The 13,789-nt window shown below is 43.8% G+C and overlaps 1 non-coding gene across 1 annotated transcript; it reads right to left on the bottom strand.

Moving 5' to 3' along the window:
• Positions 1–7,693: 7,693 nt before the first annotated feature.
• On the bottom strand, positions 7,694–7,800 carry LOC141658301 (small nucleolar RNA R71). The gene has a single exon (XR_012549194.1). It is a non-coding gene; the product is annotated as a small nucleolar RNA R71 (small nucleolar RNA).
• Between the last annotated feature and the right edge of the window lie 5,989 nt (positions 7,801–13,789).

A 13,789-nucleotide genomic window follows, 5' to 3' on the forward strand; every position in this document is an offset into this window, starting at 1 on the left:
TCCTCCCTGACAGGTGACTTTAATTGCTATGCAAGGGACTTACCTGACTTTGAGGGTTTCAAAGCCTGAGTGTAACATTCCTGAGCCGTCCTTTGTTCTCCCCTGATGGTGGTTATCCCCCAATCTGTTGGAATTTTCACACATTGATGGTATGTTGATGGGATTGCTTTGACATTGTGGATCCATGGTCTGCCCAGGATTACATTATATGAGGATAGGCAATCCATTACTCCAAATCTTTCATATGAAGCCACGCCTTCCACATAGGTTGGCAGGCTGATTTCTCCTAGGGTGTTTTTTGTTTCTCCGTTGAATCCAACCAGGACGCTGGATTTCTTGATGATCTTTCCTTCATCTATCTTCATAGCTTTGAGGACGTCAAGCATCACCAGGTTGATTGAACGCCTCCGTCTATCGTGATTCTTGATACCTTTGTTTGTGCCAATTTGCATGGTGATTACCAAGTCATCATGGTGTAGATCCGATATTCCCTGCAGGTCCGAGTCATCAAAGGTAATAGCAGGCAATGACTTGGGCCTGGAAGGAGGTTGAAGTCTGGATTCCCTGGATATTCTTTTGGCAGCTGAGCTGGTCAGACCACAGATTTCTGATCCTCCATTTATGAACTTGACTTCATAGATGGGGGGAGGAGGAGGAGGATCTCTGCCGTTCCCTGAATCTCTCTTGTTCTGTCCTTCATCTTTGTTCTTTGGCTGCTGGATTAAGTCTTTCAAGTAGCCTTTCTTTAGAAGATATGCCACCTGTTTCCTGAGTTGGATGCATTCTTCTGTGGTGTGTCCGATGTCCTGATGGAAGTCACACCATCTTGTTGGATCTTTCCTGGGGTTGTCAGATTTCTTTGGCCATCTGACCGTATCTCCCAGGCTTTCCAGGCGTTTGATTAATCCTGCGGTATTAATAGAGAAGTTATATTCAGGAATAGTTGGAAGGCTAGAAAGGTTACCTTTATGTTCTTGTGCCATGTTGACTTCAGATCGTTCAGGCCTGGAATAGGGTGCTGATCTGGGATTGCCTCCTTTCTGGTAGGAGCTTTTCCTGTTAGTGTGTCCATAGCCTTGCTTTCCTCCGGATGAGTTCGTCCTGAAGTTGAGGTCTTCTTCCAATCTGACATGCTCTAAAGCGATGGATTGAATAGTGGCAAAGGTCGGGCATGCTTTCTTAGTCAGGTCTGCATAGATGTCACTGTCAAGCAGGACTCCTTGCCTGAAGGCTTCTACCGCTGTTTCTTCATCACACCTGGGAATGGCCACCTTCTCTTTGACAAATCTGGCCAGGAATTCTTTGAGAGATTCTTCAGGAAGCGCTTTACCCCGAACAGTTCTTGGGTCTCTTGGCCATGTCTCTCCTGCTTGCGAATTGTTGATTGAAGGCATTGATAAATTCTGCAAAATTCTTGATACCTCCATTTGGGAGATTAATGAACCATTGTAATCTTTGCTCGCTTCCGTCAGGGTTGTACCAAAGCCCTTACACATGCGGACTGCCTGAGTTCACTGGGTATTGAGGCAGCCAACATTTTCTGTTTGAATATGGCAACGTGATTTTGTGAATCAGAGGTTCCATCATAAGTTCTCATGGATGGAACAGTAAATTTCTTGGGGAGATCAATTTTTGCAATTTCATCTACAAAGGGTGAATCTGCAAAGCTGTCAACTTCTACTTCAACCACAGTCCTGCACTCCGGTATGTTTTCTATTTTGTTGTGGAGTTTTTGAATTTCTGAAGCATGGCCATCATTATTGTCGTCTTGATCTTGTTTGTTTCGTCATTGGGAATGGTCGGGTACGGATAATGTATCCTTCTCCGGGGTTCCAAAATTGGAGAAGTCTATGTTTTTGATAATGGATGAGAATGGGGTTCCTGGTTCGAATCGGTCTTAGAGCCCGAAGCCCGATTTTCCAATTTTTTCCTCGACTAGACTCGGACTCTTTCACCTATTGATTTCTCGCCTTCATTGGGCTGCCTTATCTTGGATTGTCTCCAATTCTTTGATCTTGGCCAGGGCAGCCGCTAATTGTTGTTCTGAGGTGAGTTCCACCATTTTTGTACGTGAATATTAAGTGGAAGATGGTAAAAGGAATTTTTTGATTAAAGAACTAGATGCCCCACGGTGGGCGCCAATTGTTTTAGCAGGATTTTCCCTGAATGGGTCCGGCTTTATTAAAGAATAATTTGGGTATCTAGTTCTATAAGTTTGGAATATTGCAAATGAATGACGAGGAAAGACTAGGAAAAAAGAATAGTGTTTATATTATTTTGATAAGCTGAATACAAATTTTGTTTTGGTAATTGGATGCTCATAAAATGATGAAAAGATAAGTAATAGATTAGTTTCACACTAATGAATAATGAATGAATTTACCAATGCTAGAATTACAATATTTATAATCATAAAAATGAACGTTGTACTGGTCTTCAACGCCCTTCCCTTTTGTCGGAGCTGTTGCCGGATTAATAGGGCATATTCCCTATTAATCCGGTTGACTCGTTCCTATTTGATTGATCCTCAACTTTCTCTCCCTTTGCACGTCCAGGTTCATGGGCAATATGGTTTAATAATTGGACTTAGTCTTCCTTGAGGATAGGACACGAATATATATCTTTATATAACCGTTTTGCTTGTTCTTCAGCTTAATCTAGCCTGCTTTAATACTCTGCCAGGCTATTCTGTACTTACCATCAGGCTTCTCTTCCAGGATAAGGCAGCCTGATTGCTATAATATTCTTCAACAGCTAGAATTGTCCGGTCTTCGTCTCCTCCAATCAGCCTTGTAAGGTCAGGCCAGGTTATGGTCAGGCCAGGCTAATCTGGGTCTAACAGATATATATATTAATACCTACCCAGGAATACACCCTTCACAGGCAGGAAGAACAACTGTTTATCCAGGAAACACCGACAAAAACCAAAACAAGTTCTAAACTGTTTGTTCATGGAACATCCCCCCCTGAATAGGCCAAAACAACACAAAATTTCACAACATAAATAAAATAAAACAAACTAGCCCGCCTTGGAAACAGTAGCAGAGCCAATTCCCTCATCAACATCCTCCTCTTCTTCATCTCCCTCCTCTTCAACATCACTATTCTTCCATTTGGATGGAGGAGAATCCACTTCTTCGTCAGCATGTAATTTACAAAGCTCAGGATAAGTGGTATTGAGATTAGCCAACTCCTGATCAGGATTTCAAAAAGGCCTGACTTCAATAGGCTCCTTCATGGCATCCACACGACCGTTGATAAAGAAATACAGTGCAACATCTTTGTACCTGGCCTGAACCTCATCCCTCTCCAAAGCTAATTCTTCATTCACCTTCAACTGCTCCTGCATAGCCTGCTTCTCAGCCTTCAATTCTTCCTGGGCAATATCAAACTTGGCCTGAAGAGCTTTCAGAGCATCCTGAGCAGATTTTAGCTTAGAAGACTCCACCACCAACCGAGCCTTCCCTGCTTCATTATCCTCCCTTAAAGAGTGATTCTCAGCCTTAGACACCTCCAACTCAGCTTTAAACTTGTCAGCATCTTTTTTCAGGATTTGTACCTCCCAATCCAGGGTATTTTTTAGGCTGTGGACTGATTCCAGTTGACAAGCGCTCCTCAACATATCATTGACATTCTAACAAAGAAAAAAATGTCTATCTAAGCCACAAAAAAGAAAACAAACACAAATATCCATAATAAACAAGCCAAAAACAAAATACCTCCTGAAGCATAGTAATCAGGTTGGCAGCATAGTCCCTGGAACGGTACATAGCAGCCAAAGCACGGGCAGAAGCTTCCTCTGCCTGATACTTGAAGTAGGGATCATCAACCACAAAAGCCTGAGCCTGAATTTGCTCCTTGGCAAACTGGACCTCATCCATACGAGCCCTGACCCCCCTGACCTCATGAACCTCTCCTGAAGACTCATCCACTCTCTTCCTCTTCTCAGGACGGTCACTCTCATCCACAACCTTTTCAGGCGATGCCAACTGAACTCCTTGCTCAGGTTCCTGAATTTGAACAACATTATCACTTACCGTAGCCTCACTGCTCTTAGACTTCTCCCCTGTAATTTGGGAGACCCCTGCCTTCACCAGAGACAGACCAAAGCTAGCAATCCTGGCAGAAGCCCTGGTAGCTGCACGACGAGTTTCTAAAATCAGCAATATAAGCATGTGCCCAATACAGGAAACAGAATAACAAAAGAAAGCAAAAGAACTTACTCCCTGATGAAGACACCCCTGGAACCTTAGTGCTCTTCACAGGCTTATATGTACTCAACTTGGCCTTCTTAAAACGAGGCATAGAAGCTTGCCCCAGACAGGCAGGCCACGCCCTTTCCTCTTCAGGCAACGCCATAAACGCTGTTATCCGGTCACCCGCCCCTCAAAGATCGGATCATTCACCCAATCATTTACTAAAAGAAAGCATGGGAAAAGTAAGTAAACTCTCCAAAACATATTATTACCAAACCAAAAATAATGCAAGAAAGAAAGTTACCTCCTTCAACAGCTGGGTAATTGAGATAGTACAGGTCAGGGGCAATTGAATCAGCCTTGATAAACATATAGGTTTGAGCCCATCCTTTATCATCCCCTGAATCAAAGTTGGTAATCAGGTGAGCCATCTTCGACCTGACTCGAAAATTAAACCTTCCAAAGAGAATGACTCTTCAGGTGATAGACATTCTTGAAGTCATCCAGGGTAATAACCAACTTATGCTTAGAACATAAATGCTCAACAGAATGGACAATTTTCCAGACCATTGGCATGAGTTGAAACGGGGGAACCTTGATAGCCCTAATCACCTCAGTCATGAAAGGAGAAAGGGGAAGCTGACCGCCACCCCTGAACGCCCACTCAAAGATACAGAACCAGCCTGGGCTACTCCAATTAGCCCTGACCGGACCACTCTCAGGAATCTAAACCTCAGCCCCATGAGGAATAAGGCCTCTGCCCTTTATATAATGCTCAAAAGCCGGTTTTAGTTGATTGGCCTCATGAAAAGAAGCCGCCAAAGCCCTATTAGGAGAATATTCAACCCCCTTATAAGACATGGACAGAATCTCTGGGGCAGCAACAACCTCCACCACATCATCCTCAGGGATGATATCAGGGACCTTCTCAACCTCGGTAGAAACCATTTCAACTTTAACAAGAACTTCTTCAGCCTCAGCAGGAGCTTTGGAAGCTGCTGTCCTTCTCCTGCCACCAGCCATATCTTATTTTTTTTCTGGAAAATGAATTTTTCAAAGAGAGAATTTTTTAGAAAGAGAAAGAAGAAATTTGGAGATTGGAATGTGAAGGAAGACACGGCAAAAGCAGGATATTTATAGTCGCAAGTCTGTAACGGCTAGGAAAGCAAGTGGTTAAGATCAATCATGACTCTCCTAGGGTTTTGTGAACCTACCCTATTTATGGCGAGTAACCGTTACAAGAAGTTGAATCAAACACTAATTCTAAATCCGATAAAAAGTCCCTGCACAAATCACTTGCCTAGCCCAAATTTTTATCTTCTTATTCCTGGCCAGACCCAATAATGGAATAAGCATATAAGGGGCAATTGTTGGGCCCAAAATTATCCTGTCTGACCTGACATAGGCCAGGCAACAGCCAAACACAAGTTCCAAGCAAAAGACATCTGAAACCAGGCATTTATTCAACACGGATAGGCACCAAGCAGGAGTTGATACAAGACAGGCGATAATCAACCTAAGTAACCTGGGAGGAAAATAACTCAGGCACAAACAGGCATAACAGGCAAAGACTAAGCAAACTAACATATGTTCCCTACAAACAAGGAAGACTAATTCAAAGAAGAAAAGATATGAAAGATAGTCAAAGGCAACGGTTGAAGAGATGGCAACCACCTCCGGGTAAATAGGGCACATTCCCTATTTTCCAGGAAATCCTAAACGGCATAAGGAGAACGGAGAAATAAAGTATAAATAGAAGAGAAGACAAAATCAGAAGGATCATTGGATACACTCTCATTCTCACTTACATTTTTATACTCTTAAGCATTATAAATTACGCACATTCACGCCTGATATACCCATACTCTGTCAGGCTATCTAAAATCATAGTAACAATCACTCCTGGCTTGGTGCCCGTGGTTTTTTCCCTTATTCCCAGGGTTTTTCCACGTATAAAATCTTTGTGTCTTTATTTATTAATTGTTATTTCATTTAATAATACTAGTCAGGCGAGTTGTTTGAGTTAGATCACCCTACCTATAAATCCCTGGCAGGATATCCTAAATCGGTGAAAACCCTGCCAAAACAATTGGCGCCCACCGTGGGGCATCTAGCTCAAAAACAATCAAAAACCATAACCTAACACCACAAAAACCTGAAAGATGGCAGGAGATAGCATTGAGCAACAACTGGCTGCCGCCAAACAACAGTTGTTAGAAATGGAACAATTGAAACAAAAAATGGCCCAGGCTGAAGCAGAAGTTGCAAAATTGAAAGAGTCAGAATCCAACCTAAAACTAAAGCTGGGAGAGAAAGCTTCAGGATCAAAGCTGAAAGTTCAGCCTGGCACACCATTCTCCTCAATCATCAGGAATATTGATTTCTCCAATATTGGCGAGAAAGTTAGCATTAGTGATATTAGGGACCTGTAGCGAGATCGAAAGATGCTACCTGTTGAGAATGGACCGAGAGGACTTCTTATTTTCCCGTCTCATGTGTTTATTTCAGACTTACCTAGGATGTTGCCGCCGAAACTATAGTGAACCGACCATCTTAGCACCCTTTTATATTTGATTTCATCCGTTTATTTAGTTTACTTTTCATTTATTGCCTTTAGTTATAGAACAACTCAAATCAAATCCCCCTCACGTTTGTTACCTTAGGCTAGAATTAGACAACCAATAATTGCATCGCCTCCCTGTGGTTCGACCCTGACTGCCACTAGCTATAGTAGTAGTTTGGACTATAAATATTATTTTTGGTGCACACAACGACAGGCATCAAATTTTGGCGCCGTTGCCGGGGAGGCAATTGTTTAAAATTTTTAGTTGTTTCTATTTTAGCCTTTCTCTTAGTTTAAGGGACATCTGTTCCTTAAACTATTCTCATATTCTACTTGTAGTTTCTTCTTATGCGCAGGTCACGGGGTGGTGAATTACTACCGTTCAATCCTGAGATTGAGAAGACTTTGCGTGAGTTGAGACGATCATCTAGAGTGTTGCCGACAGAGGAAGAGCTGAGTACTCTGTCTAGTTACTACGAGAACGAGCTATTTGAGGAGGATCCACCTTCGTCACCTATTTCCACTTCCTCGGCTGAGACCGTCACATCTCCAGACATGGCTGAAGAAGCGAGTATAGCCAGTCACTCTTAGCCGACAGCTGAGAATCTCTATAAGGGATTCGAATTACCAGGGACGGATAGAAAATTCGAGCCGAAACCGTCCTATATCAACTTGGTTGAGAGAACCCAATTCGAGGGAGCTGCAAATGAAGATACAGCCAAACATATGGAGACATTCATTGATTACTGCTGTTCCATACCCCCACCAACCGGTGTGACCCAGGACCAGGTGAAGGAAACTATGTTCATATTCTCTCTTCGTGATGCTGCAAGGGAGTGGTACGAGACCGGATCGAGCCGCTAACGGGATCACTGATTGGAATTCGCTGGCCTTAGCATTTTACAAGAAATATTTCTCTGCCTCGAAGACAAATGCCATTAGAGCTCAGATCACGAGCTTTAAACAGGGTCCTGATGAGAATTTTCATGAGGCGTGGGTCCGTTTCAAGAAGCTGGTGCGAACTATTCCACATCATGGGTTCGAGAAATGGAGCCTATGCAATCAGTTTTATAATGGGCTTTATGACGATTAGAGGGCTATCCTGGATGCGGCAACAAATGGTAGATTCCAGGAGAATGTTGGAGAAACTAAGGGGTGGAAAATTATTGATGATTTGGCCACCCATAAAGCTGAGTATGGAAATTACAGGGGAAATCAAAGGAGAAGTGTTGAGTCCCCTTCTGTAGCTGCATTAGAGGCTCTTACGGTGAGATTTGATAAGTACGAGTTGGGAGGAGCTTCAAAAGGAGGGATCTATCATGTGAATGCTGTTTCAGACGGTCCTTTCGTCTGCAAGAGATGTGGAGGAGAAGGACATGTTTCAGACAACTGCAGCATTTCCTATGAGTCTTGTGCTGCTTTTCAACATTATAGGCAGACAAACACTTATTTTGAGCCGAATGTCCATCCGAACTTGAGGTGGAGTAGCCAAAATGTCCTAAATCCGACTCCACCTCCACAGCAGCAGCAGCAGCAGAATTATGTGCCCTCTCATAAGCAGTAGCAGCCATATCAAAAGCCTCCGTATGCCCCTCAGCAGCAGCAGCAGTCCCAAGGCTCCAAATTTGCCGAGTTGAAAAATTTGTTGCTAAAAGAGTATCAAGCTAGAGAGGCCGGGATGAAAATGTTGGAGAGCCAAATCGCTCAATTGGCTAGCAAGAGTGCGACCCGAGCTCCGGGACATTTACCGTCGCAGACGGATCAAAAGGAGACCCTTAATGCTATTACTTTAAGGAGTGGGTCTACCCTTGATGGGCCCGCTATGGTTGAGGAAGCTACTGGAAAAGATGAGGCGGAACCAAGTAAGAAGAAGGCAGTGACGAACAGTGGCAAGAAAAAGACGATCAGCAGGTATGTCAGTCGATCGACTGACATACCCAACGATCGACCACCGCTCAGTGACACACGCCTCATCGTTTCTGTAGAAGTCAGTCGATCAACTGACATGCATGGTCGATCGACTGACTACGCTGCTGATGGTAAGTCTTTTCGTCCTCCAATGCCAAATACCTTGAGGGATCACTTGTTTCGGGGTACGACTAATCCGAAAATATTGAGGCAAGACCCAAATGCTGATGGGTCAGTCCCGGTTCCAAAGTATGACCTGATGACGATTAATGGCTCATTTTTTAGGCGGTCTGAAGAGGGTTCGAGCTACAACAAAGAGAAGGTAGTGGATTTTCAGCCTAAATCCACCGATGCCGGCATGCGAGACTTAGAGGAAAGGGCTAAGCTACTTCTTACAGCCCCTTATCCGGAGAGATTGGTGCCGACAAAGGAACAGGTATCGTTTAACAAATTTGAAAATGTTATTCGTAGCTTAAACGTACAAGTTCCCTTTCTTGAATTAGTTAATCAAGTGCCTGCTTACATGAAATTTATGAAGCAACTTTTGTCTAAAAAGAAGTCACTTGAAACTGTGCAATCTGTCGCACTAACTGAGGAGTCATGTTCTTATCTGACCCATACTACACCTCATAAGCTAGAAGACCCAGGTAGTTTTTCAGTCCCATGTAGTATTGGCACCTTTTCTATTGAGAAGGCCTTGTGTGACCTAGGAGCCAGTATTAGTGTAATGCCCTTGAGTCTTGCTAGGAAGTTGAAATTGACTAGGTTTGCGATCCTGAAACATGACAAAGACAGATGGTTGATCGATCTGCGGTCCAGCCTATAGGAGTCTTAGAGGACATTCCTGTGCAAATAGGAAAGTTCTTTTTCCCTGTTGACTTCGTTGTACTAGATATGCCCGAGGATGCCCACATTCCTATCATATTGGGTAGACCATTTCTACACACTGCTGGTGCAGTTATAGATGATGGTGTAATACTCCGTATTTATAAGTCTTGGGGTACTCTATCGAGTAGGCCTTACTCTGTCGAGTAAGGGTAAGTTGCGTTTTAGAAAAGTTTCTGACCTGTTGGGTATTCGATCGAGTAACTAGGGTACTCGATCGAGTAAGGGGGTACTCGATCGAGTACCTCGGGTACTCGATCGAGTAGCCGGTTTTACGGGAAGTTTTCTCGGGTTTTGTTAATTATGCGATTAAGGTATATAAGCTTTGTCGTCATTATTCAAAATCACTTTTGCAAAACCTAAATTACTGTTTAAGAGAGAAAGCAAGCAAGTTCTTCATCCTAATCACATTATTAGCAATCCCCGGAGTTTGGAAGGTCAGTTCTCGTCGTTGGTTATACCGTTGAGTTCCTTGCGTCGAGGGTAAGATCTATATACCCTTTTTATTGTCTTTCCTTTGATTTGGTTAAACCCTAATATAGGGATTTGGGGGTTTTTGAGTAGTATGTAATTGGGTAGCATTTATGTGTTGTCTGATAGGAGGAGGTTTCATAGAGGAGGCTTTTTGATACAAAGCCGAGAGAGACCGTCGACGATGTGCTTTCCGGTAGGATTTCCAACTCAGTATTAGTCCCATAATGGGATATTGGTTGATGTGTTGAGATTGATTGTTGATATAGTAATTGTATTGTGACGGTTGTGATTGCGATTGCGTTTGTGATTGTTGTCTGTGGTTCTCGAGGCGTGTCCTCGGGCGGGGGGGTCACTTGCGGGAGTGGCTTCACGCCCTAGTTTCGCCTTACATGGAACCCGCCACGAGAAGGGATGTGCACATTAATGGACAGGGTTATCGCTCACTATGTGGAGCGGGGATTTGGTGGGTACGGCTGCGGTCCCCCATCGCGGGTAGGTCCAAAGGGACGATTAGTGATTGAGATGATTGGAATTGGTTGGTTGTGTGTGTGTGACAGATAACCTGTCTGTTTATCTTATTGTTGATATATATATATTGAGTTGTGTGATTAGTACTGACCCCGGTTGTTGTTTTGTAAACCTGCGGTGATCCATTCGGGGATGGTGAGCAGATATTGAGCAGGTATGAGATGAGTACTGGGATAGCTGGGATGGCCACGACATGATGATAGGAGTCTTCCGCTGTATCTTATTAGTTTATTTACATTTCAGTTAGAACAGTCAGTTTGAGAACATGTATTACACTTTTGGTTTGGTTTTGAGAATTGTAACTCTTCACTAAGTATTTATATTTAAACGTTGTTTCTTCATTGTTTATTTGATTATCATTGCCTCGGGTAACCGAAATGGTAATGTCTTCATACCTGAGTGGTCCTGGTAAGGCACTTGGAGTATGGGGGTGTAAAAAATGGTATCAGAGCGACGATCCTGAAACCTGTAACCAATGAACCTAATGAACATAGGGAGTCAACTAAAATGAACCCGGGGTAAAGGTTGTAGGAGCTAATGCAAAGGCTTGGGAGACGTCCTAAAGTCGCGAACTTGCTCTACAATTTTGAACCGGTCACATGGGGGGTGTCTGTCAAGTTGTATGTGTTGTTTGGATAACTTGTGAGTGAATGTGATGACGTGTGTGTGATTGTTGGATGTTGAAGTAGAAAGTTGAGAATGTGAAAGAAAAGTTGATGATATATGGAAACTTGTTGTTGGAATGATAACATGTTGGATGTTTACAATGTGGCGTTTAATAATATGATATAATGATCTTCTAGATCGTATGAAAAGGATGTGTAGCATTATATGTTTAAGTTATGATATAATATGTGGTTTTATGAAGTTTTTAGCATGTTAGCATATGATATAGCATGCGGGTAGCGTTTCTGAGTTAGCATGACTTGATCGAGTGGGACTGACTTGATCGGGTGGGTTTTTGATGATTTCGAGTCTAGAATCGTGTTTTTGGGCACTCGATCGAGTACCTGGGGCACTCGATCGAGTAGGGGGTCACTCGATCGAGTAGCCTAGCTACTCGGTCGAGTATGTTAGAGATCAGAAGGTCTGTTTGGGGTCTGATGTTGGGGCACTCGATCGAGTATGGAGGGCACTCGATCGAGTAGCCCGTTACTCGATCGAGTATGTTTGGGCACTCGATCGAGTAGGTTCTGGGCAGCGTGTTTTCATGTTTTGAGGTTTAGTACGTGTGTTTATGTCTACCCTTTCTTATATATAGTTTCAAGATGCCGCCCAAGAAGAATGCTTTGTATGCGAGAGCTGAGCTTATGACCATGGATGACATCGTTAAGATGTTGGAGCATCAGGATGCTCTTACTGAGACTTTAAAGACTGTGGGGAAAGATAAGGATAAGGATAAAGAGAAGGAGGTTGATCATTCTAAAATCAGCCTCTATATAGCGAGGTTTAACCCGAAAGAGTACAAGGGAGTTGGGGAGCCTAACCTTCTTGATAGTTGGCTGAGAGACATGGAGAACATATTAGATTTGGTTCACTGTCCTGATGAGATGAGAGTGGAACAAGCTGCGTTCTATCTGAGGGAGGCAGCTGGCAAGTGATGGGATACAGTGAAAGTGAGTGCTAAGGAGATTTATACAAACCAAGGTTTACCTGCTATACCTTGGGAGGAGTTTCGTAGGGGCCGTGAGGAAGGAGTTCGTGCGGAGCATGTGAGGAGTAAGTTGAGGGAAGAGTTTGACGATTTTAAGATGACCGCCGAGATGTCGTGGCCGAGTACTACTCGAGACAATTCAATGAGAAGTCTAGGTATCTTTGAGGATATGGGTTTGAGTGAGGAGAACCTGGCGTTGAGGTTTGAGAGGGGTTGACCCCTAAGATTATGGATAAGTTACCCGTGGGGATCCTTACGATGTTAAGGAAGCTTATGAGAGGGCCGGGAGAGCCGAGAGGTTGGTGTAAATGGCTCGGGAGAGGTTAGGTGGTGAGAAAAGGAAGTCGAGAGCGAGGGTGGTGGCCAGGTCTAATCACAAGAAAGGCAACCACGATCGGTCTAAGGGGTTTTCTTCCGGGTCGGGGTTCGATCTTTGGGGCTTCCTTTGGGCGCGGCCGGGGAAGTGTTAGTGGTAGTTGGGGAGTGACCTGCTATAGCCGTGGTGGTGTAGGCCACAAGAGACATGAGTGCACAAGTGCACCGGATCTTTCCGAGACCTGCGCGAGCTATGCGAGCAAAGACCAGACCGGCCGGATCATGGCCAAACCGGGGAAGTCGAGTTACAGTGGAGGCAACCGCAACGGCGGTAATTCTTATCGAAACCACCAACGAACAAAGAACAACAACAATCAAGGGTGGTGCTAAGCCGACTACTTCACTAATCTTGTCCAGGAGGTGGACAGAAGACCAAAGGGAAAGTTATTCATGATGGAGAAGAAAGCAGCTGAGGAAGATGCGCACGTTATCACCTGTACATTCCTTGTTAATGGTATTCCTACCTTTGTTTTGTTTGATTCGGGGGCTTCTCAGTCGTTTGTGTCTTCAAGTCATGTTAAACAGTTGGGTTTGAGGGTATATGAGTCTGTTAGTGAGCAAGTTTTTATACCTTCGGGTGAGTCTGTATCATGTGGGAGATTGTTTAGAGATGTATCTATGATAGTTGGGCAAGTTGATCTACCTGTAGACTTGCTAGAGTTTCCTTTGACGGTTTTGAGATGATAGTCGGGATGGATTGGTTAGGAAAGTATAAAGCTAAGATAGACTGTCATCAAAAGAAAGTGTCTTTAAGAGGTCCTAAGGGTGTTAGTGTGTCTTATCGTGGGTTTCTAGTCAAACCCAAAGTTAAGTTGATTGCAGCTGTCACCTTGAAGTCTTATCTGAGGAAGGGATGTCCTTTGATCTTGTGCCATGTGAGAGATGACCGGATAGAGAGTCCGACAGTTGATGAGATACCTGTGGTGGGAGAGTTTGCCGATGTTTTTCCTGACGAGATTCCGGGTTGCCACCAAAGAGGGAGATAGATTTCACCGTTGAGTTGAAGCCAGGGACGGGGCCAATCTCTAAGGCACCGTACCGTATGGGTCCTAAGGAGATGGAGGAGCTTAGGAAGCAATTGGATGATTTGATAGAGAAGGGATACATTAGACCAAGTGTATCGCCGTGGGGAGCACCATTCTTTTTCGTGAAGAAGAAAGATGGGAGCTTGAGGTTGTGTATAGATTACAGGGAGCCGAACCGAGT

Source organism: Silene latifolia, chromosome 5, assembly GCF_048544455.1.
Source record: "Silene latifolia isolate original U9 population chromosome 5, ASM4854445v1, whole genome shotgun sequence".
In the NCBI taxonomy this organism is placed as follows: Eukaryota; Viridiplantae; Streptophyta; class Magnoliopsida; order Caryophyllales; family Caryophyllaceae; genus Silene; species Silene latifolia.